The 21,187-nt window shown below is 47.6% G+C and overlaps 1 protein-coding gene and 4 non-coding genes across 5 annotated transcripts in view; all 5 read right to left on the reverse strand.

Moving 5' to 3' along the window:
- LOC135921941 (arylsulfatase B-like) overlaps nucleotides 1–21,187 on the reverse strand; it is a 151,379-nt gene that overhangs the window by 117,670 nt on the left and 12,522 nt on the right. The gene's annotated exons all lie outside the window — the stretch shown is intronic.
- TRNAC-GCA (transfer RNA cysteine (anticodon GCA)) lies at nucleotides 57–128 on the reverse strand. The gene has a single exon. It is a non-coding gene; the product is annotated as a tRNA-Cys (tRNA).
- On the reverse strand, nucleotides 10,069–10,140 carry TRNAC-GCA (transfer RNA cysteine (anticodon GCA)). The gene has a single exon. It is a non-coding gene; the product is annotated as a tRNA-Cys (tRNA).
- On the reverse strand, nucleotides 15,085–15,156 carry TRNAC-GCA (transfer RNA cysteine (anticodon GCA)). Its single transcript has one exon. It is a non-coding gene; the product is annotated as a tRNA-Cys (tRNA).
- On the reverse strand, nucleotides 15,235–15,306 carry TRNAC-GCA (transfer RNA cysteine (anticodon GCA)). Its single transcript has one exon. It is a non-coding gene; the product is annotated as a tRNA-Cys (tRNA).

Below are 21,187 nucleotides of genomic sequence, written 5' to 3' on the forward strand. Positions count from 1 at the left end.
GTGCACACCCATAATTGCTATAAAAATAAGAGCAGGAAACAAGATAAAAGCCGGAAAGGGGGCACCCGGGTTTGAACCGGGGACCTCTCGATCTGCAGTCGAATGCTCTACCACTGAGCTATACCCCCGAACACGAGTGTTCAGCGAGAAGTGCACACCCATAATTGCTATAAAAATAAGAGCAGGAAACAAGATAAAAGCCGGAAGGGGGCACCCGGGTTTGAACCGGGGACCTCTCGATCTGCAGTCGAATGCTCTACCACTGAGCTATTTTTTTTTGTTTATTTCCGAAGTTCACATGATGAACAATAAGTCACAAACGATAAAGCACTTCAGCTACGCTTGAGCTGAGGCGAGCAAAATTAAAATTTCTTCAAACTCACTAAATCATCAAGGAGTGTTACCCACTGAGGTTGGACATGCTGTGCCCGGATGCATTCCCGAAGGTAAGCAGCGCTTTCAATAAAGTTTTCACGTGCACTGCGCGTATTAACATCTGCATGCCTTACTTGCATTCGTGTTTTCCACAAGCTGTGGAGGCCAAGAAGCATGAACAAATCATATGGTACATCTTCGTGATCAACCGGTAAAAACCTGATACCATAAGGGTCTAGTGGTAACTCTTTCTTTATAGTTCTCTGTAGGACGTCCCAGTGGAATATCGCGTCCCAGCAGTCCAGAAAAACATGTTCGACTGTCTCTGGCCTCTTACATAAAATACAGTTCGTTGTCCAAGGGACAAAGATTCCTTTTTCTTGAAGCCACGTTTTGACAGGTAATGTATGAGAGTGTAACTTGAAAAAGAATGTTTTCACGCCTGGCCTAACTGGCATCTTCTTCACTCGCTTTAAAATATTCTGCCCTGGGCCTCCACGATAAGGCGCCCGGTACAATGGCACCGGCAGCATGATATCCACAAGATCTTTGTACAGCTTTTTCTTGGGAACACTGTACAAATAGTCTGGGGAAAAACGCACTTCTAACAACTTACAAGAGAGCACAACCTCGCGCAAAAATCCGGTTACAGCACCACACATGTTCTCACCAGAGGACACTATGTTTCTTGGGAGTAGCCTCTGCAATCGGACCTGTATAACCGTTCTTAAGAAGGTGTCATTTTGATCACGAAAGAAAATAAAGCGTGATACCACTTGACGCAAAAACAAATGAACCAGTCCAAGGCCTCCACTCTTCACTGAAAGAAACAGGTTTGTTCTCGTTTTTTCCCAGGTCGAAGTCCAAAGAAAGACGGCAAATATACGATGCAATTTTTGAATAGAGGTCCGCGAAGCACACAGCGCATTTATGAGGTACCATATTTTTGAAATTAGAAAAACATTGCAGACAAAGGCACGTGAGAAAATTGACAGATTCCTTCCCTGCCATGCTCCCGCTTTCTCTCTCGCCCTTGACGTCTCTTCGTTCCAAAGTGGGCTGGGATCGCGATAACATTCTAGGGGCGCACCAAGGTATCGCGTTGGCATGGGAGACCACTGCAGCCGTGAGAAAAATTGCGGTGTAATATCCCATTCCCCGTGCCAAAATCCAGAACTTTTTTCCCACTTTACTTGACATCCAGTCTGGTTACAAAACCTTTCCAGAGTGTTTGTAACTTCATAAATGCTTTCTCTGTTCGTGCAAAATACCGCTATGTCGTCCGCATACGCAAGAAGTTTCACCTCAGCAGATTGCAGCTTGAAACCCGTGACATAGTCATTGTTGATAATGGCCAGACATAAAGGTTCTAGATACGCTGCAAAAAGCAGGGGAGAGAGCGAGCAACCTTGCCTCACCGAAGAACGCACTGTGAGGCGCTCAGTAAGGTCACCATTAACTATAATGCGTGTCATACAATTTGCGTACGCCATTTCTACTCCTTCTACTATTACACTACCCAGGTTAGCGTGCTCTAGAATGGAGAAAAGAATGCCATGTGAAACGCGGTCGAACGCTTTAGCCAAGTCCAGCTGTATCATAGCTACCCGGCTTCCAAGCGCGTCAACACATTCCAATACGGTTCTGGCCACATGTATATTTGTAGCAATGCTACGTCCTCTGATTCCACAGGTTTGGTGCGGCCCTACTAATTTGTCGATTACACTCTGAAGTCGTTTGGCTAGTACTTTCATGTACACCTTGTAGTCGACATTAGTGAGGCTGATAGGTCTGTAGGAACCCACTAACATTCGTTTCTCCGCATCATCAGACTTGGGAATAAGTACAATGTGTGAAATACCAAAGGACAGTGGAACTTTTTTGCGTTCATAGGCTTCTGTTATCACTTGTAACAGGAACTGAGAAACATCATGTTTAAAGGTTTTATAGAAGGCAGCGTTCAGTCCATCTGGCCCCGGCGCTTTTCCAGACGGAAGATCATCTATTGCTTTCTCGATCTCTTCCAAAGTAATAGGCAATTCAAGACGCTCTTTTACATCATTGTCGAGTGTTGGCATTAGTCGGAGGAAATCCCCTTCAAACCCTTGCGCATGCTCGCGCCTATTGCCGAAAAGTTCAGCAAAGTATTCCGTAATAGCGCGCTGAATCTCACTAGGGTCGCTTGTAATGTGCCCCTCGTATCTTACTTGCCTGATTTCCTTCTGGCAAGCGTACCGCTTTTCATCTGATAGCGCCCGCTTTGTAGGCGTTTCGCCTGCCCACAAGTTATCGCTCCTTGAGCGTATTATTGCTGCTCTATACCTGTCAGTGTCAATTGTTTCGATCTGACACTTCACGTCTTTTATTTCTTTACTAAAATTTCCTGGCTTATTGGTTTCCATCCTAACCAAGCACTCAAGTTGTTCGCGAAGTTCCCTTTCTTTTCCTTTCTGTTTATACCGAATTGCGCTACTTTTTCCTATAGCTTTAAGCTTCACTCGTTCTTTGAAACTTTCCCATTCAACGGCAAAGCAATCCACTTGCTCAGCTAGTACCCCATCAAGATCACTTTTAATTTCCTTGACAAATCCTTCATCGTCTAAAATTTTCTCATTTAGTTTCCAAAGGTACCAATTAAAGCGTGATTTCCTTCCCTTCGTTCCAAAAGTCGCGCTTACAAGGCAATGATCACTAAACGACACAGGTTTTACATCATAGGCTGTGCATAGTGGCACGAGATCAGCAGAAACGTACAGTCTATCTAATCTTGCGTGACTGTCGCGTTGAAAGTGTGTGTAATCAGGCCGTGTTCCAGCCGAAAACACACTTCCAACGTCCTCCAATAAATAACCGTGCACAAATTGAGTCAACAGTTCCGCGCTCTTGTCCCTCACTGGTCTACACTTCACTCGGTCAGTAGCAGCACATACACAGTTGAAGTCGCCCAATACAAGCAACACCTTGTCACAATTCAAGTACGGCTCAATGGAATCAAAAAAACATTTACGTTCACTTTCAACATTGGGGGCATAAACACATACAACGCGCCAGTGTAGGTTTGAAAAGGAAAAATCAACAACCAAGAGGCGGCCACTTTCACATGCAAATACAGACTCCACACTGATACCTAATGTGTTGCGAATGAAGATAAGGCATCCACCCGATGTCCCAACGGAGTGACACACACACACTTCAAAGTTGGCGCGGAAAGGGGGCACCATGCGGTCAGCATGTTCTTGTGACTATATCTTTGATTCTTGCACAGCTATTAGGTCAAGGTCATTATCAATAAGCAGGCGATTAAGCTGACATTGCCGCCTTCGTGCTCCCAGCCCTCTAACATTCAAAGTTGCTACTCGCAATGGGGTTCTTAGCTCAACTACCATACGTTTACGTAATAAAAAGGGGCGTGCTCCGCATGGTGCCTACCTCTGTCAACCATGTGATTTTCCCGACTGGTGTTCCGCAATGATGTACGGGGGGGTCTGTCTGGCCACCCAAAGGGTTGACTGGTGCTTGTCTCGAAGTGGTCTGAGGCACCTCCAGTGGCGTAGCTAGGTTGTCTGGCACCCGGGGCCTATAGGTCTTCTGTCACCCCCCTCCCCGGGTGTAGCCGTTGAAAAGAGGGGTGTCTTCAGACGTATATGACCCCCCCCCCCTCACTGGCCCCTTGCACCCGGGGCCCACGGCCCCCCGGCCCCCCCTGTTGCTACGCCACTGGGCACCTCCTCGTCGCATCCTCCACTTTGCATGCGCGCAAACTCGAAAAGTCAGCCAAAAGCACCGTGTCGGTCGATACACAACCGACGCTGACATCCCACAGAACAAGGGAAAAAAATTACGGAGGCAGTTTACCTGCCTGCCATGACTCGGCCAAAAGGTTTGGCCGCGGCTTCAACGACGAACGTCGACTTCCTGTCGTTTTGGGAGGCGGCTCCCCACTGCTACTACCACCGGGCTGCAAGTTCTCACCGGCGCTCTCTTCGCGGGACCGTTTTCCAGCGGTTAGGGCAGCCGCTTCATCGTCGGCGTCCATGGCGTCGGCAATGCGAGGCTCCACGCGGTCCGGGGTTTTCAGCGAAGCTTTCGTATCGGCCACCGCACTGTGACCGCTGTCGCTTTCGGGGTCACGCTGCGCTCGCCGAGATGCCACCACTGCTGAAGACGTCAACGTTGGCGTTGTCTTCTGCTTAACCAGAGGCGTAAACGAAGGCCCATCTTTCGTCTCCGTTTTCGCAGTTGTCTTCGCTGCCTCTTCTGCGTCCGCCTCATCCATCAAATGCTCCGAGGCATCTTCACTGGTTCCAGGGCCGGCGATGCTTGCATAAGTACGGGGGCACTCACCGTCTTCGTGACCGAAACGTCGACAAGCTCCGCATCGCGGCACCTTACACTCCCGTCGAATGTGTCCCGTACCTCGGCAGCGAAGACATAACGGAGGCCTTCCAGGCACAACGACGAGTGCCAACTCACCCCCAACGTTAAACTGGTGCGGCAAGTCGTCCAGTTTAACGCCAGCTTTCAATTTCAGCGTGACCATCCTGCTCGTTGAGCCTTTCTCTGACACGCCGTCCACACGCCAGCGCTCTCGGACCACCTCAGAGACCTTTCCGTACGGTGCGAGCGCGACACGCACGTCCTCGTCCGGCACGGTGTGAAGCAGCCAATGGAGCTTGAGACGTACGTCCTGGTTTGCCGGGTCAATAACCATGCAGCGGCGTTCTTTGACGCGCAGCTCACCGACGCCTGCAATCTTCTTAACGGCATCCGCATCCTTCAGCGTGATGGCCCAGACATGGCTCATCCGATACGCCCCCAGGGCGATAACATCCGAGAGAAGCGATTGCCTAGCCAACGCGTCTCGAAAATCTTCCACCCGGTACGGGCGGGCCCTGATATCCGCGTGCAAAAAAACAGTATTTAAAACTAAACGCCCGGTTGGGAGACTTGGCAGTACAACCTGGTAGTCGTTTTCCATTTCCATAGCCCTGTTACCGCGGCCAGAAAAGGCCGCTGAAGCCGCTCCAACGGAGCCCGTCATCATGCGTCCGTCACGCTCGGTGGCTGGAAGCAGAATCCTGAGCTATACCCCCGAACACGAGTGTTCAGCGAGAAGTGCACACCCATAATTGCTATAAAAATAAGAGCAGGAAACAAGATAAAAACCGAAAAGGGGGCACCCGGGTTTGAACCGGGGACCTCTCGATCTGCAGTCGAATGCTCTACCACTGAGCTATACTTTTTTTTTTATTGCCAGTTCTCAACGCTTTCACATACTCGTACATCTTATGAGCAACACAACCAAAACAAAGAAAATAAATAAAATATTCCACGCTTCATGTAGAAAATGAAACATTCTGTAATAAAGCGACCAGCACAACTTGGCTGACTTTGTCTATTAAAATTCTTTGAGGAATGCCAATGCTTCAATCCTTGGTAGCCAGTCAGGTACAACAAATTCGCCTTTTTTTACTTCAATAAAGCGTGACATGTGTTCACGGAAATGCAGGCGCGCAGGCCGTGCGTCTGGGTCACAATAGAAGCCCTCCATTCGGGCTCGCCATATACAGTAGAGGCCTGTGAGGATGATGAGGTCAAATGGGACGCCGTCCTCATTATCTAATGGCAGAAATCTGATGCCGTACGGATCCAACGGAAAATCTTTCTTTATGGTTCTTTGGAGGACATCCCAAAAAAACACCCCCGCCCAACAATGCAGGAACACATGGTCTACTGTTTCTGGTTTTTTGCAAATCGGGCAGTTGGAACCCCACGGCATGTAAAAACCGCGTTCTTCCAAAAACGTTCTCACTGTCAGAGTGCCCGTGTGAAGCTTGAAGAAAAAAGATTTCACTCCTGGCTGCACATCCATTCTTTTTACGCGTTTTAAAACATTGTTACCTTGACCTCCACTGTATATGGCTCTGTACATAGGCACTGGAAAAATAACATCACACAGGTCACTGTACAATTTTTTTCTTTTTACACTGAACAGATAGTCATTCGAGAACCGTACTGTCAAAAAGCGGACACTCGCTACTATCTCTTTAAAAAAACCGAATAGAGTACCAGGCATTATTTAACTGCTGATAACAAACTCTGGTAACGCATTACAAAGTCGCACTTGACACACCGCTCTTAAGAACGGGTCGTTGACGTCACGAAAGAAAAAAAATCTATTTACAAGCTGTCGCACGAAAAGGTGTGCCAGACCCAAGCCCCCATCTTTCACTCGCCGAAAAAGATTCGTACGGCTGCAGCGTTCCCAGCTGGACGCCCAAATAAAGACAGCAAAAACTCGATGGAACTTCTGCACATACACTCGCGAACAATACAACACTTGCATAATATACCATACTTTACTAACAAAAAATAAATTGCACACTGTCGCTCTGGCGAAAATTGAGAGATGAGCCCCTTTCCACCTCTACGCCTTTTCCCGTGTTTCTTTCACGTTTTCTAACCATAAATCATCTGTTTTCTTATAATTTTCAAGTGGAACGCCGAGGTACTTTACTGGTGTTTCAACCCATTTCACGTTAGCAAATATGTTGGGGGCTGACGGCCACTCGCCATGCCAGAACCCCAGGCACTTTTCCCAATTCACAAGGCTCCCCGTCACTTCCCCAAACCTTCTTACTACCGCAACAGCCTCCAGAAGACTCTCTTTTTCCGTACAACACACAGCTATATCATCAGCATACGCCAAGAGCTTTACCTCCGACGCATGTAATCGGAAACCATGAACCCGGTCATTTTCAATGATTGCTAGACATAACGTTCCAATATAAATACAAAATAAGAGCGGACTCGCTGGGCACCCTTGACGCTGTTACGTTTCGCCTACGACGCGCGATATGGCCGGCGCGGATGCAACGGACGTCCGGGCTTCGTTCAAAGCGGCGGACATTTTGGCCCGTTCGGAGCGGCCGCGACGCATCCCCGCCGAGCGCGTCCCGGCATGTTCAGTGCCACGTGTCTTTGTGTGTGCGTGTGTGTGTGTGTGCCCACGCTTGTCAAACCGCGGCAGCCGGGGAGAGGAGCTCCCCCAGTGTGAAGCGAGGAGGTCTGACCGGCGCCGGCCCGGCTGATGCGTCACCTCCTTGTCCCAACGTGTCTCTCAGTCCGTCCGTCGCCGCTGTCACGTGGTGTCGTCCCGTGACCTTCCTTCTTGCCCGCGACGCCAAGAGTATAAGAGCAGCTGCCCCCGGACGCCAGGAGAGAGGCTCCGATTTCTTCTGTTGAGTAACGTGCTCTCCCGTCTCTCTACTTCGGTCGACCTGACCGCCCGCTCTTTGCGATGCTAGAATAAACAAGTTGTTCTGTTAGCAGTCGCCTCATGCTTTGCTGGGACCTTCGGATGCTTCCAGTGTGCCCCAGGCCGCCAGGCCAACGCTACCGTTGGGGCTTGCGACCCATTTGCGACAACGGGCGCCAGCGGTCCGATTGCAATAACGGGTGTCAGCACTGAGGTTCCAACAGCTGGTGGCAGCGCTGAGATTCCAACAGCCGGTGCCATCGGTGCGGTTCAAACAACGCACACTCCGCTGGACCTCAACTGAGCCCCCCAATCTGTTGTTGACTATGAAGCGCGTTTTGCAGTTTCGATACGCTATGGATATACCGTCTGTGATGATTGAGCCTAAATTAACATGTTCAAGTATGGCAAACAAAATGGCATGAGGTACACAATCGAATGCCTTTTCTAGGTCAAGCTGAATGATTGCGACAGCCGACCGATAGGCATCACAACACTCAAGTACACACCTTATAGAATGAATATTAGTAAAGATAGAGCGACCCTTAATACCACAGGTTTGATGGGATCCTACAATCTGCGTTATAACTGTCTGAAGTCTGCCAGCCAATATTTTCATAAATATTTTATAATCACAGTTAGTTAGTGAAATTGGTCTGTATGAGGTCACAAGTCTTAGCTTATCCTTTTGCTCTGTTTTTGGAATGAGCACAGTATGTGCTTGGGAGAATGACAGAGGCAACGTTCCCAACTCAAATGCCTCATCAAAGACATCTTTCAACTCAGAGGAAAGGTCATGTTTGAATGCTTTGTAAAATGCCGCGCTCAGACCATCCGGCCCGGGCGACTTGCCAGGGTTAAGATCAGCTATCGCCTTTTCTATTTCTGCTATTGATATCGGTGCTTCGAGAACTGCTTTTCTTTCTTCTGACAGCCGCGGCATGCGTTCTAAGAATGTTGTTTTAAAACCTTCCACATCTACTGATTTATGGGCAAACAGCCTTTCATAGAATCGAAAAAACGCTTCGCCTATGCCCTCTGTATCGGTTATCTCAACACCGTTTTCCTCTATCACGTCGATGTGCTTGCGGCGAGCATGGGCCTTTTCGATTCCCAGCGCTCGCTTTGTGGGCGTCTCCCCGGCAGCCCAAGCCTCGGCTCTGGCCCGCACGAGCGCTCCCCGATAGCGTTCTTCGTCCATCACTTCGTGTTTCTGTTTTATGCTACGGATGTCGTCTTTAAACTTGCCCGGCTCTCGACACTCAAGCTTAACGAGCCTTTCGAGCATCGTTCTTAAATTTCTTTCTTGGACTTTTTCCTCATACTTAAGGCAGCTAGATCGCTCTATGGCTTTCATTTTGACATGTTGCTTTAATAAGTCCCATTGTGCGCCAACACTGGGCATCCGTTCTGTTTTCATATCGTCTATCGCCTCTTTCACAGCTTGAATAAAACATTCGTCGCTCAGGAGCTTTACGTTTATTTTCCACAAATCCCATGAAAATGTGTTTTGTTTTTCCTTGCTTCCCATCAGACATTTAACTAGACAGTGGTCCGAGAACGACACGGGTTCTACATGATACTGGGTGCACAATGGTAGTATCTCGATCGACACATAAATACGGTCAAGACGAGCGTGACTCAGTCCTTGAAAATGCGTAAACTGCACTTCTCTCGCTCCTTCAAGGCATTCTGCTACATCATCTACATCATGTTCTGCAATTAACCGTGACAATAGCTGGCTGCTTCTATCTTTATACCCGTGCTCGTTGCTTCGGTCTCGAGTGTTCAAAACGCAGTTAAAATCTCCCAGCATAAGAACATGTTTGTCTTTACTCAGGTACTGCGCAACGCCAAGAAAAAATCTGTGCCTCTCTTCTGTACCGTTCGGCGCGTAAACACATATTACCCTCCAATTGACCTCACTATAATGAAAATCAACAACGACCAATCTGCCACTTTGGCATGAATGAACATTATCTACAACAAGGCCCGCTAACTTTTTCAAAAATAGTAGGCATCCCGCTGACTTGCCCACCGCATGACTCACTGCCACATAATAACGAGACGTAAAGCGAAGCATCATGCTTCGGGTCTCCTCCTCCCCTTCAACTTTTGTTTCTTGCACGGCCAAAATGTCGAGGTCGTGGTCCGCCAACAATCTATACACTTGGTTCTGCTTTTTCTTTGCGGCCAGGCCTCGAACATTTAACGTTGCCAAACTAAACGACAGCTTGTGTGCCATGTTTTTTCAATCGAGGTTGTAGGACCCGAAGCATGACGCTTACCTCGCACGTCTAGCGTACCGCTAGACGCCTTCGGATCCGCCCGGTTGCCCTCCACTGAGCTATACCCCCGAACACGAGTGTTCAGCGAGAAGTGCACACACATAATGGCTATAAAAATAAGAGCAGGAAACAAGATAAAAGCCGGAAAGGGGGCACCCGGGTTTGAACCGGGGACCTCTCGATCTGCAGTCGAATGCTCTACCACTGAGCTATACCCCCTTTTTTTTTCTTTATTGCCGTTTTGGACGCATAACACAAAGTAACATGATAAAACACTTCAGCCACACTTGGACTGACACGAGTGGTGCTAAAAACTTTTCATTTGTGACGAATCATCAAACAGTGATATCCACTCTGGTGGATCAGTCTGAGCCCTGAAACATTCGCGAAGATAAACAACACTTTCAATGAAGTTTTCACGTGTGGATCTTGTATTTATGTCTGCATGTCGCACCTGCATTCGCGTTTTCCACAAACTGTGGAGGCCAAGAAGCATAATTAAATCGTAGGGCACTTCTTCACTTTCAACTGATAAGTACCGGATGCCGTAAGGACTTAAAGGTAGTTCCTTTTTAATCGTCCTCGGAAGGTCATCCCAATAAAAAATTGGATCCCAACATTCTAGGAAAACATGTTGCACTGTCTCGGGCTTCCTGCATAACAAGCAGTTTGTTGTCCATGGCACGAAAAGACCCTTATCATGCAGCCAGGTTTTAACAGGCAGCGTACCGGAATGCAGTTTAAAAAAAAAAGTTTTGACCACAGGTCTAACGGGCATGTTCTTAACTCTTCTTAAAATATCTTGCCCTGGGCCTCCAAAGTGAGGTGTCCGATAAATGGGTACCGGCAACATCACGTCAACCAACGCTTTGTACAGCTTTTTCTTATTGACATTACATAGGTATTCAGGGCTGAAACGTACTTCCAACATCTTGCACGAAAGTACAACCTCGCGCAAGTATCCTGTCACAGCACCACACATGTTATCACAGGAGACTATCCTTCCAGGGAGCAGTCTCTGTAGGCGCACTTGCATAACAGATCTTAGAAAGGGATCACTTTGATCACGCAAAAACATAAATCGCGAGACCACTTGACGCAAAAAAAGATGCGCCAGGCCAAGGCCTCCGCTTTTAACGGAAACAAACAGGTTAGTTCGGCTGGTTCTTTCCCAGGTGGACGCCCAAATAAAAACAGCAAAAACACCATGCATTTTTTGAATAGCTGTTCGGGTCGCACACAGCACATTCATGACGTACCAGAGCTTCGAAATTAAAAAGACATTACAGATAGAGGCACGGGAAAACATTGATAGCTGTCTTCCTTGCCACGCGACCGCTTTCTCTTTCATTCTCGAAGTTTCTTCTTTCCAGTACGAGCTGGGATCCCGATAACAATCCAGAGGTACTCCTAGATACCGCGTTGGCAAGGTGGACCATCGAAGCCGAGAAAAACAACCCGGTGTTACCTCCCATTCGCCATGCCAAAACCCGGCGCTTTTTCCCCAATTGATCTGACTTCCAGTCTGAGCGCAGAATTTTTCAATCACAATTGTCGCTTCACAGATGCTCTGTCTATCAGCGCAAAACACCGCTATATCGTCAGCATACGCGAGTACTTTCACATGTGATGACTACAGTCTGCAACCTGAAATTCGGTCAGAGTTGATAATTGCCAGGCATAGTGGCTCTAAATACACTGCGAAAAGCAAGGGGGAAAGCGGGCATCCCTGTCTTACTGAAGAACGTACAGCAAGTTTGTCAGTGAGATCGCCATTAACTATAATGCGGGTCGTACAGTTCTTGTAGGCCATTTTTACGCCCTCTACTATAATGTCCCCTAGTTTGGAGTGTTCCAGGATGGAAAAAAGGATTTCATGGGAGACGCGGTCAAAGGCTTTCGCCAAATCGAGCTGCATCATTGCTATCTGACCGCCAACTGCATCGACACACTCTAACACGTTGCGTGCAACATGTATATTTGTAGCGATGCTACGGCCTTTAATTCCACACGTCTGGTGAGACCCTACCAATATCGTGATCACAGACTGCAGTCTTTTTGCTAGAACCTTCATAAATACTTTGTAGTCGACGTTGGTGAGACTAATCGGTCGATATGACCCCACCAACAGTCGTTCTTCCGGATCATCAGTCTTGGGAATTAGAACGATGTGGGACGTATTGCAAGACAATGGAACCCGTTTGCGCTCATAAGCCTCAGTTATCACATGGAGCATGCACTGTGCAACAGGAAGCCGAAAGGTTTTATAAAAGGCCGCACTTAGCCCATCTGGCCCAGGAGCTTTCCCAGATGTTAGGTCGTCTATTGCTTTTTCTATCTCCTGTAAAGTTATAGGCAGTTCAAGACGTTCCTTAATTTCATCATCTAGTCTTGGCACCAGCCTCAAGAAGTCTACATGGAAGCCTTCTATGGTCTCGAGCTTATTGCTAAGAAGTTCTGTGACATGTTCGGCTATAGCACACTGAATGTCTCTCGCATCTTCCGAAGTCCGGCCGTCAAATCGGATGCTCCTAATTTCTTTCTGGCAAGCGTATCTTTTCTCGTCTGATAGCGCTCGTTTTGTCGGCGTTTCGCCAGCCCACAATTTTTCAGACCTTGCGCGTATGACGGCGGCCCTATACCTGTCGGCGTCGATTCTTTCGAGCTGGCATTTCACTTCCCGTATTTCTTTCGCGAAAGTTCCCGGCGTGCTATTTTCCATGCTCAGCATCCATTCAAGTTGCCCGTTCATTTCTTTTTCTTTTTCTTTCTCTTTATAGCGAGCCACGCTGCTCTTTTCTATTGCTTTCATTTTTACCCACTCTTTGAACCCCTCCCATTCAGTTGCAAAACTAGCTGGCTGCGCGTCTAGCAGTTTGTCTAGCTTGGTCTTTACTTGCATAATGAACCCTTCATCCTCCAAAAGCTTTGTGTTCAATTTCCATAAGTGCCAGTTAAAGCGCGATTTCCTGCCCTTCATTCCTAAAGTCATGCTCACGAGGCAATGATCACTGAAAGGCACAGGTTTAACGTCATAACTTGAGCATAGCGGCATAGGATCGACAGATGCATACATTCTGTCTAGTCTCGCATGGCTCTCCCGCTGAAAGTGCGTGTATTCTCGGTGGGTCCCAGTGGAAAACACATTGCCAACATCCTCGAGACCATACTCATGCACAAAAGTATTCAAAACTTCAGAGCTCTTGTCTCTCAGTGGCCTAAACATCACTCTGTCAGCTGCGGCGCACACACAGTTGAAGTCTACCAGTACAAGCAAAAACTTGTGACCATTCAAACACGGCTCAAGGGATTCAAAGAAAATTTTACGCTCGCTTTCTACATTAGGAGCATATACACAAACAATTCGCCAACAAAAATTCGAAAATGTGAAATCAGCAATCAAAAGGCGACCACTTGGGCATGCAAATACAGACTCTACGTTCACTCTTAACGTCTTACGTATGAATACAAGGCACCCACCCGACGTCCCAACAGAATGACAAACGCAAACATGAAAGTTTGCTTGAAAGGAAGACACCATGCGGTCAGTGTGCTCTTGGCTCTCTATTTTCGACTCTTGTAAAGCAATTATATCAATATCGTTATCCAGAAGAAGGCGATTAAGCTGGTATTGTCGCCTTCTTGCTCCCAGACCTCTGACGTTCAAGGTCGCAACTCGAAGTGGAGCAATAAGATTAAAAGCCATGTCTTAGAAGAAGAAACGCCTCTATCCGCATGGTGCCCACCTTCATGGTTGACGTAGCCTTCCTCACGACTGCCAGGACCTCTTGACACCGGTCAACCAACACAACCGGCGCTGACACCGACCAGGACACTGTGTTACTACGGAGGCAGTTTCCCCGCCTTCCGCGTGTCGGCCGGAAGGTTCGGCCGCGGTTTTAACGACGAGCGTCTCACTCCCCCTGCCTTCGGCGGAGGCTCATCGCCGCTACCGCCAGGCTGCAGCTTGACGTCTCCGCTTTCTTCATGCGGACGTTTTCCAGCAATGGTGCTCGCCGCTTCCTGGTTCGTCTCCATGGTATCAATGCCGGGGGTCTCCACGCTGCTTTCTTTAGCGTCCGCGGCTTTCGCCACCTTCTTTGCCTTGTCATCGTCGTCCTGTTCAGGCTTATGCTGCGCCTGTACACTACCATCTGTTGCGCCGGAGGGCCCCGCCTTCTGCTTCACCAGAGTCGTGAATGATGGCAGAGTCTGGCGCTGTGGTTGTCCACCCACACGGGCTGCTTCCTCAGCATCCGCCTCGTCCATCAGCATCTCGGACGAGTCCTCGCTGGTTCCCGGGCCTGTAATGCTCGCGTAAGTGCGAGTACACTGGTCGTCTTCGTGCCCGAAGCGTCGGCAGATTCCGCAACGCGGGACTCGACATTCCTTGCGGATGTGGCCCGTACCGCGACACCGAAGGCACAGCGGGGGTCTGCCTGGTACCACGACAAGCGCCAACTCACCGCCAACGCTCAGCTGGTGTGGCAAGTCATCCAACTTCACGCCCGCTTTGAACTTGAGGGTGACAAGCCGGGTGGTTGATCCCTTCTCTGTCATACCTTGCACACGCCAGCGCTCCCGGCCTACTTCGGTAACTTTCCCATAGGGCGCAAAGGCGACACGCATGTCCTCATCAGGCACATTGTGTAGAAGCCAGTGGAGATTCAGTCGGACGTCCTGGTTCCCCGGGTCAATCACCAGGCAGCGCCGGTTTTTTACACGCAGCTCCCCGATGCTCGAGATCTTCTTCACCGCGTCCGCGTCCTTGAAAGTGATAGCCCAGACATGGCTCATGCGATACGCCCCCAGGGCGATAACATCCGGAAGAAGCGAATGCGGTGCCAATGCGTCACGGAAATCTTCAATCCGGTACGGTCGCGCCGTAATATCAGCGTGCAAAAAAACTGTATTTAAAACATAACGACCTGTTGGCAGACCTGGCAGAACAACTTGGTAGGTGCCCTCCTGTTCCATCGTCCTGTTTCCGCGGCCAGAAAAGGCCGCTGAAGCCGCTCCAACGGAGCCCGTCATCATGCGTCCGTCACGCTCGGTGGCCGGAAGCAGAATCTGAGCTATACACCCGAATATGAGTGTTCAGCGAGAAGTGCACACCCATAATTGCTATAATAATAAGAGCGGGAAACAAGATAAAAGCTGGAGAGGGGGCACCCGGGTTTGAACCGGGGACCTCTCGATCTGCAGTCGAATGCTCTACCACTGAGCTATACCCCCCAATATGAGCGTTCAGCGAAAAGTGCACACCCATAATTGCTATAAAAATAAGAGCGGGAAACAAGATAAAAGCTGGAGAGGGGGCACCCGGGTTTGAACCGGGGACCTCTCGATCTGCAGTCGAATGCTCTACCACTGAGCTATACACCCTTTTTTTTGTATTTATTGCCGGTCTTCGACATTGTACAAAGCACATAATACAGAACAGAATTACAATACACAATTAACAAATACAAAACATTTTGAAAGGATATACATGCCATCAGTCCTATAAGGACTGGCGTTGTCGAATTAAAATTCTTTCAATGCTGTCAGAGGTTCCATCCTAGACAGCCATTCGGGTACACATTCTTGTATTTTCTTTATTTCAATGAAACGAGACATGCTTTCGCGGAAATACGTACGCGCAGGCCTAGCGTCCGGGTCGCAGTAGTACCCAGACATCCTTGCACGCCATAAACTACGGAGGCCCTTGAGCATTATTAGGTCGAAGGGAACCCCGTCGTCATTCGTTACCGCTAAGTACCTGATGCCATGCGGATTTAACGGTAACTCCTTCTTCATTGTTCTTTGTAGGACATCCCAGAAGAACACTCCGGCCCAGCAATGCAAAAAGACATGGTCTATTGCTTCTGGTTGCTTGCAAATCAAGCAGTGCGAGCCCCAGGGTACAAGAAAGCCACGTTCTTCCATGAATGTCTTCACTGAGAGTGTTCCTGTGTGTAATTTAAAAAAGAATGTCTTTACCCCAGTAGGCACCTCCATATTTTTCACTCGCTTAAGGACATCCAGTCCTGATCTTCCACTGTATAGCGCTCTGTACAATGGCACTGGAAATACAATATCGCAAATATCTTTATACAATGTTTTCTTTTTAACGTTACATAAATACTCAAAAGAAAAACGCACAGAAAGAAAGCGCACACTATCTGCAACTTCTTTAAGATAGCCACGAAGCGTTCCGGGCATACTATCTGTACTAACAATAAGTGCCAGCAAAGCACCTCTCAACCTGAGTTGGCATACAGTGCGCAGAAAGGGATCACGCACATCCCAAAAAAACATAAACCTGTTCACAAGCTGGCGTACAAAAAGATGCGCCAAGCCCAGCCCCCCTTTCTTCACGTGCCGGAACAGATTGGTTCGGCTACTCCTTTCCCAGGTAGAGCACCAGATAAAAACCGCGAACACTCTTTGCAACCTTTGCACGTTTACCCTTGAACAGTACAACCAAGGTAAATGTACCTGGTAGCGAAGCTTCCATAGGAGCCCATACGTTCAAAACATGGCGGTCCATCGCCGGTTCATGGGGCTTAGCGCCATCTGTATGTGGTGGGAACACTTCCGGCGGAAAAAAAAATAACGTGACGCCATGTCCGTTAAAAGCAGAAGTGACGTCATTTTGTTTTCGAAGGCGCGAAATTTGTTTTGTTGTTCTTCCTTTGGAGCTATATATTCAAATGCCCCGCCATTCGACTTGATGGGCGTTTCGAGCTTTCAGCGTGGAAAGCGATGCAGGAAAAGGCCAGCCGTACGGTTGTCGAAATCGCATCCCTGCGCAGAACATACTTTCTTTGGAGGCCGACGAAAGCTTTAGGTGTAGAGTGCTGATCCTATTGTCGGATGCCAAGTCCGTCGGCCAGCGCAGTCGCACGAAAACAACTACACAATTATCTGGCGGTCGCAACTCACTACTTTTGACTGAACAGATTAAGAAGCAATGAAGCTACCCGCGTCACCAAGTTCAGACAAACTTCGACAAGCAAGAAAGCACAAATTGTGAGGGGGGCGTATTTCAGCAGGTGATACGAGTGCGCCTTTCTGCCCATTTCAAGACGTGCATTGCACTGCGAGTGATAGTGGCGTCAACGCCCCCTGTAGCGATGGGCGCTGAAAAAAAATGCATTTAATAATAATAATAAAATTAAACGTATTTTTTAACTCATCACGAATATATAAAATTGACTAGGAATTTTATTTTCGTTGAATGAATCTAACTGTGTCTCGTTTGAATTAAAAAAGGCGTTTTTCTTTCCAAATGTTTGTTCCCTCCAAACATAGTCGCGCTTCGATCGCTGCTCCCATAACCCCCCATGCTGATGTCGGTGACAATCTGTACTGAACCGCTTTTCGCCCGAAGCTTCGCGACCTATTTGAATCGGCCTTGGTACAACGTTTGCATGACGTACCACAACTTCGTGATAAAAAACATGTTACACACAGTTGCTTTTGCGAAAATCGACAGGTTGATGCCTTTCCACCTGTCTGCTTTTTCTCTTGTTTCTTTTGCTTGGTTCGTCCAATATTCGTCGCTATTTTTGTAACTGCCCATAGGGACACCTAAGTACGTGGTCGGGGTTTTTATCCAGCTCACATTTGCAAAAAGGTCCGGGACCGAAGACCAAACCGAGCCACAAACCTCCGTGCCTCCGTGACCGAAGACCTCCGTGCCACAAACCGAGGGACTTTCCCCAGTTCACTCTACTGCCCGTCACATCACAAAAATTTTTCACTACCCTTATTGTTTCCGTCACACTTTCTTTGCTTGTACAACACACCGCGATGTCATCTGCATATGCCAAGAGCTTGATTTGTGTGGCTGCCAAGCTATACCCGCGTATTTGCTCATTCTCAGTTATTGCCAAACACATAGTTTCTATGTAAATGTCAAACAAAAGAGGACTGAGAGGGCAGCCCTGACGCACAGAACGCATAACGTTAATTGGGGCCCCCAATGATTTATTCACAATTAAGCGTGTTGTGCAGTTCTGGTACGCCAAGGCCACTCCCTCAGTGATGATGGAACCAACATTAACGTAATCCAAAATGGCAAACAAAATATCATGAGAGACACAATCAAACGCTTTCTCGAGGTCCAGCTGGAGCACCGCGACTCCACCCGAGGTGGCGTCACAGCACTCCAGCACGCACCGCATCGTGTGAATATTCGAAAAAATGGACCTTCCCTTAATACCACACGTTTGGTGATCTGCTACTATGTCATTTATGACGCTTTGAAGTCTGGCAGCCAAAACTTTCATAAAAACCTTATAATCAACATTGGTTAAAGATATTGGCCTGTAAGATGTTACTAGCCTAAGTTTCTGCACTTGGTCACTCTTAGGGATGAGTATGGTATGAGCTTTTCCAAAAGAAGGCGGCAAAGTTTTGTTATCATACGCATCATTAAACAGCTCTGTTAGTAACGGCGACAGTTCTTTCTTAAAAGCTTTATATAAACACGCGCCCAGACCGTCCGGTCCAGGTGACTTGCCTTGGTTCAAATCATCAATCGCTTTTTCAACTTCACGTTCTGTTATTTTCCATTCCAATCGTTGTTTTGTATCGTCACTCACTCGCGGCATCCGAGATAGAAAGGCCCTTCTGAACTCGTCTATATTCACTTCTTGAAAAGCAAAGAGTGACTGATAATACTCTAGAAAAGCTCGGCCTATGCTCTTACTATCGTCGGCAACTGTGCCGTTCCATAAAATTCTGTCGACATGATTCCGTCGAGCTTGCGCTTTTTCGAGTCCCAGCGCCCGTTTAGTGGGCGTCTCACCAGCTACTAATGCATTTGCTCTTGCTCGCACAATCGCACCTTGATACCGTTCCTTGTCAAGCTGCTCGATTTTTTCTTTAATGGCTCCTACATCTTGCTTATACGTCCCAGGCTCTTCGCACTCCAGCGCTATCAGCTGCTTAAGTGTCTTTCGTAAGCCCCTTTCTTTCATTTCCTCCTCAAATCGTAAGCAGCTCGATCTTTCTAAAGCTTTCATTTTTACGTTTTGTTTGAAGTATTCCCATTTCTCTGCTATTGTTTCACTGTTTTCTTCACTTACTTTCCTGACGGCCTCACGTACTGCCTCTACAAATGGCTCCTCTTTTAGTAGTAAGGCATTCATTTTCCATAGTTCCCAATTAAAATCTTGTTTCTTCCTCTCCGTGCCTATATGACATTTCACTATGCAGTGATCTGAGAACGATACTGGTGCCACCGAATAACTATGGCACTTTGGAATTATGTCTTGCGATACGTATATGCGGTCTAACCGCGCATGACTACTACCTTGGAATCGTGTGTACATGACTTCCCGCTCCCCCTCCAGGCACTCACAGACATCGTCCAGTTCATTATCACTAATTAGCTTAGTCAACACACTACTGCTTTTATCGCGAATACCAGCATTATTGACTCTATCCCGAGCCCTCAAAACACAATTGAAATCCCCCAACAAAACCATGCACTTATCAGTGCTAATATACTGAAAAAGGTTCGCAAAAAATGAACGCGTTCTTCCACAGCATTCGGTGCATATATGCACATGACTCTGAATTCCAATTCACGAAAAACAAAATCGCAAAAAACGATCCTTCCGGTTTGACATGAAAATACATTTTTAACAACAAGGCCAGGCAACTTCTTAACAAACAGGACACAACCGGCGGACGTCCCTACCGCATGGCTCACGACCGCATAATAGTCGTGGAACGCCGCACCATGCTCCCGGTCTCCTCCTCTCCGTCAACCTTCGTCTCCTGGACAGCTAGAACGTCTAGGTCACTGAGCTATACACCCGAATATGAGTGTTCAGCGAGAAGTGCACACCCATAATTGCTATAAAAATAAGAGCGGGAAACAAGATAAAAGCTGAAAAGGGGGCCACCCGGGTTTGAACCAGGGACCTCTCGATCTGCAGTCGAATGTTCTACCACTGAGCTGTACCACCGAACAGGAGTGTTTTTTTTTTCTTTCTTTCGTGGTATTTATTATAGTTGCATTCAACCAGACGTTCACCAGTTCTGCATAGTCAGAGAATGGAGGGCACTATGAAAGTCACACACAGAAAAGGCAGCGTTCATACTGCGAGTACAAACGTTCGTTTCACTTTAGAAGGGTGGCAAGGATAAGCACCTCACCAAAGTAGGGTACCAGTCCGGTTGCACACCGAGTCCATCATAAACCTGCTTTAAGTGTAGTGTCATTCGGATGAAATTTGCCCTTGTAGGTACAACCGTTTCGGCGTTTCGGTCCATCATTCGCGTTTTCCACAAACTGTGCATTCCTATGACCAAAAACGTATCGAAAGGTGCACTATTATCAGAGGTTGGCAGCAGGTATCGCACAGTATGATCATTAATCTCAAAGTCTTTCTTTAATGTCCGTTGGAGGACATCCCAAAATAGGATGGCGTCGGTGCAGCTAATAAAACAATGTTCAATTGTCTCTGGTACATCACGAAGGCGACAACTAACAGAAGAGACAAAGATACCCTTTTTTTTTGTAGCCATGTTTTAACCGGTATGGTTTCACTATGAACATTATAAAAGAATATTTTGCAGCAAGGGGATAAATACATTTTGCGAACTCGCTTTAGCACATCGTGGCCTGCAATTTAATGTATATTGATCGGTAAAGTGGAGGCGGAAATAGCATGGATAGTAAATCTTTGTACAGCGTTTTGCGCGACACAGAATACAAGTATTCAGTAGAAAACCGAACTGTCAGGAAACGAACCGCCAAGTAAACTTCTTGCATGAACCCCCACAAGCATAAGCGCGAAAAAAAATTTCAAGAAACAACTAAATCAGGTAACGCATTAACAAGTGTGACTTGCATGTATGAACGAATTACAGGATGGGAAGTATCGCGAAAAAGAAGAAACGAGACACTATCTGCCGCCCATAAAGATGTACTAAGCCCAGCCCACCTTCACTAACAGGCCTAAAAATATTGTCTCGCCTCATGGGCTCAAAAGTTGAAGACCATACGAAGGTTGCAAAGATACGGTGAAAGCGTTGGATGTATAGCCTAGCACAATGGATAACTTGCAATACATAGAAAATTTTTGTTGCCAAGAACTTATTGCAGGCTTCGGCTTTCCCAAAAATAGAAAGTCGTTGTGGAACGAATGTCTGGGCGTAACTTTGCAGTACCGAAACCCGTTCTTTCCAATAGTGTGCGCTTAATTTATATGCGTCTAGCGGCACACCAAGATACTTTGGCGGACATCAGTCCACTTAACGCCTG

Source organism: Dermacentor albipictus, chromosome 1, assembly GCF_038994185.2.
Source record: "Dermacentor albipictus isolate Rhodes 1998 colony chromosome 1, USDA_Dalb.pri_finalv2, whole genome shotgun sequence".
In the NCBI taxonomy this organism is placed as follows: Eukaryota; Metazoa; Arthropoda; class Arachnida; order Ixodida; family Ixodidae; genus Dermacentor; species Dermacentor albipictus.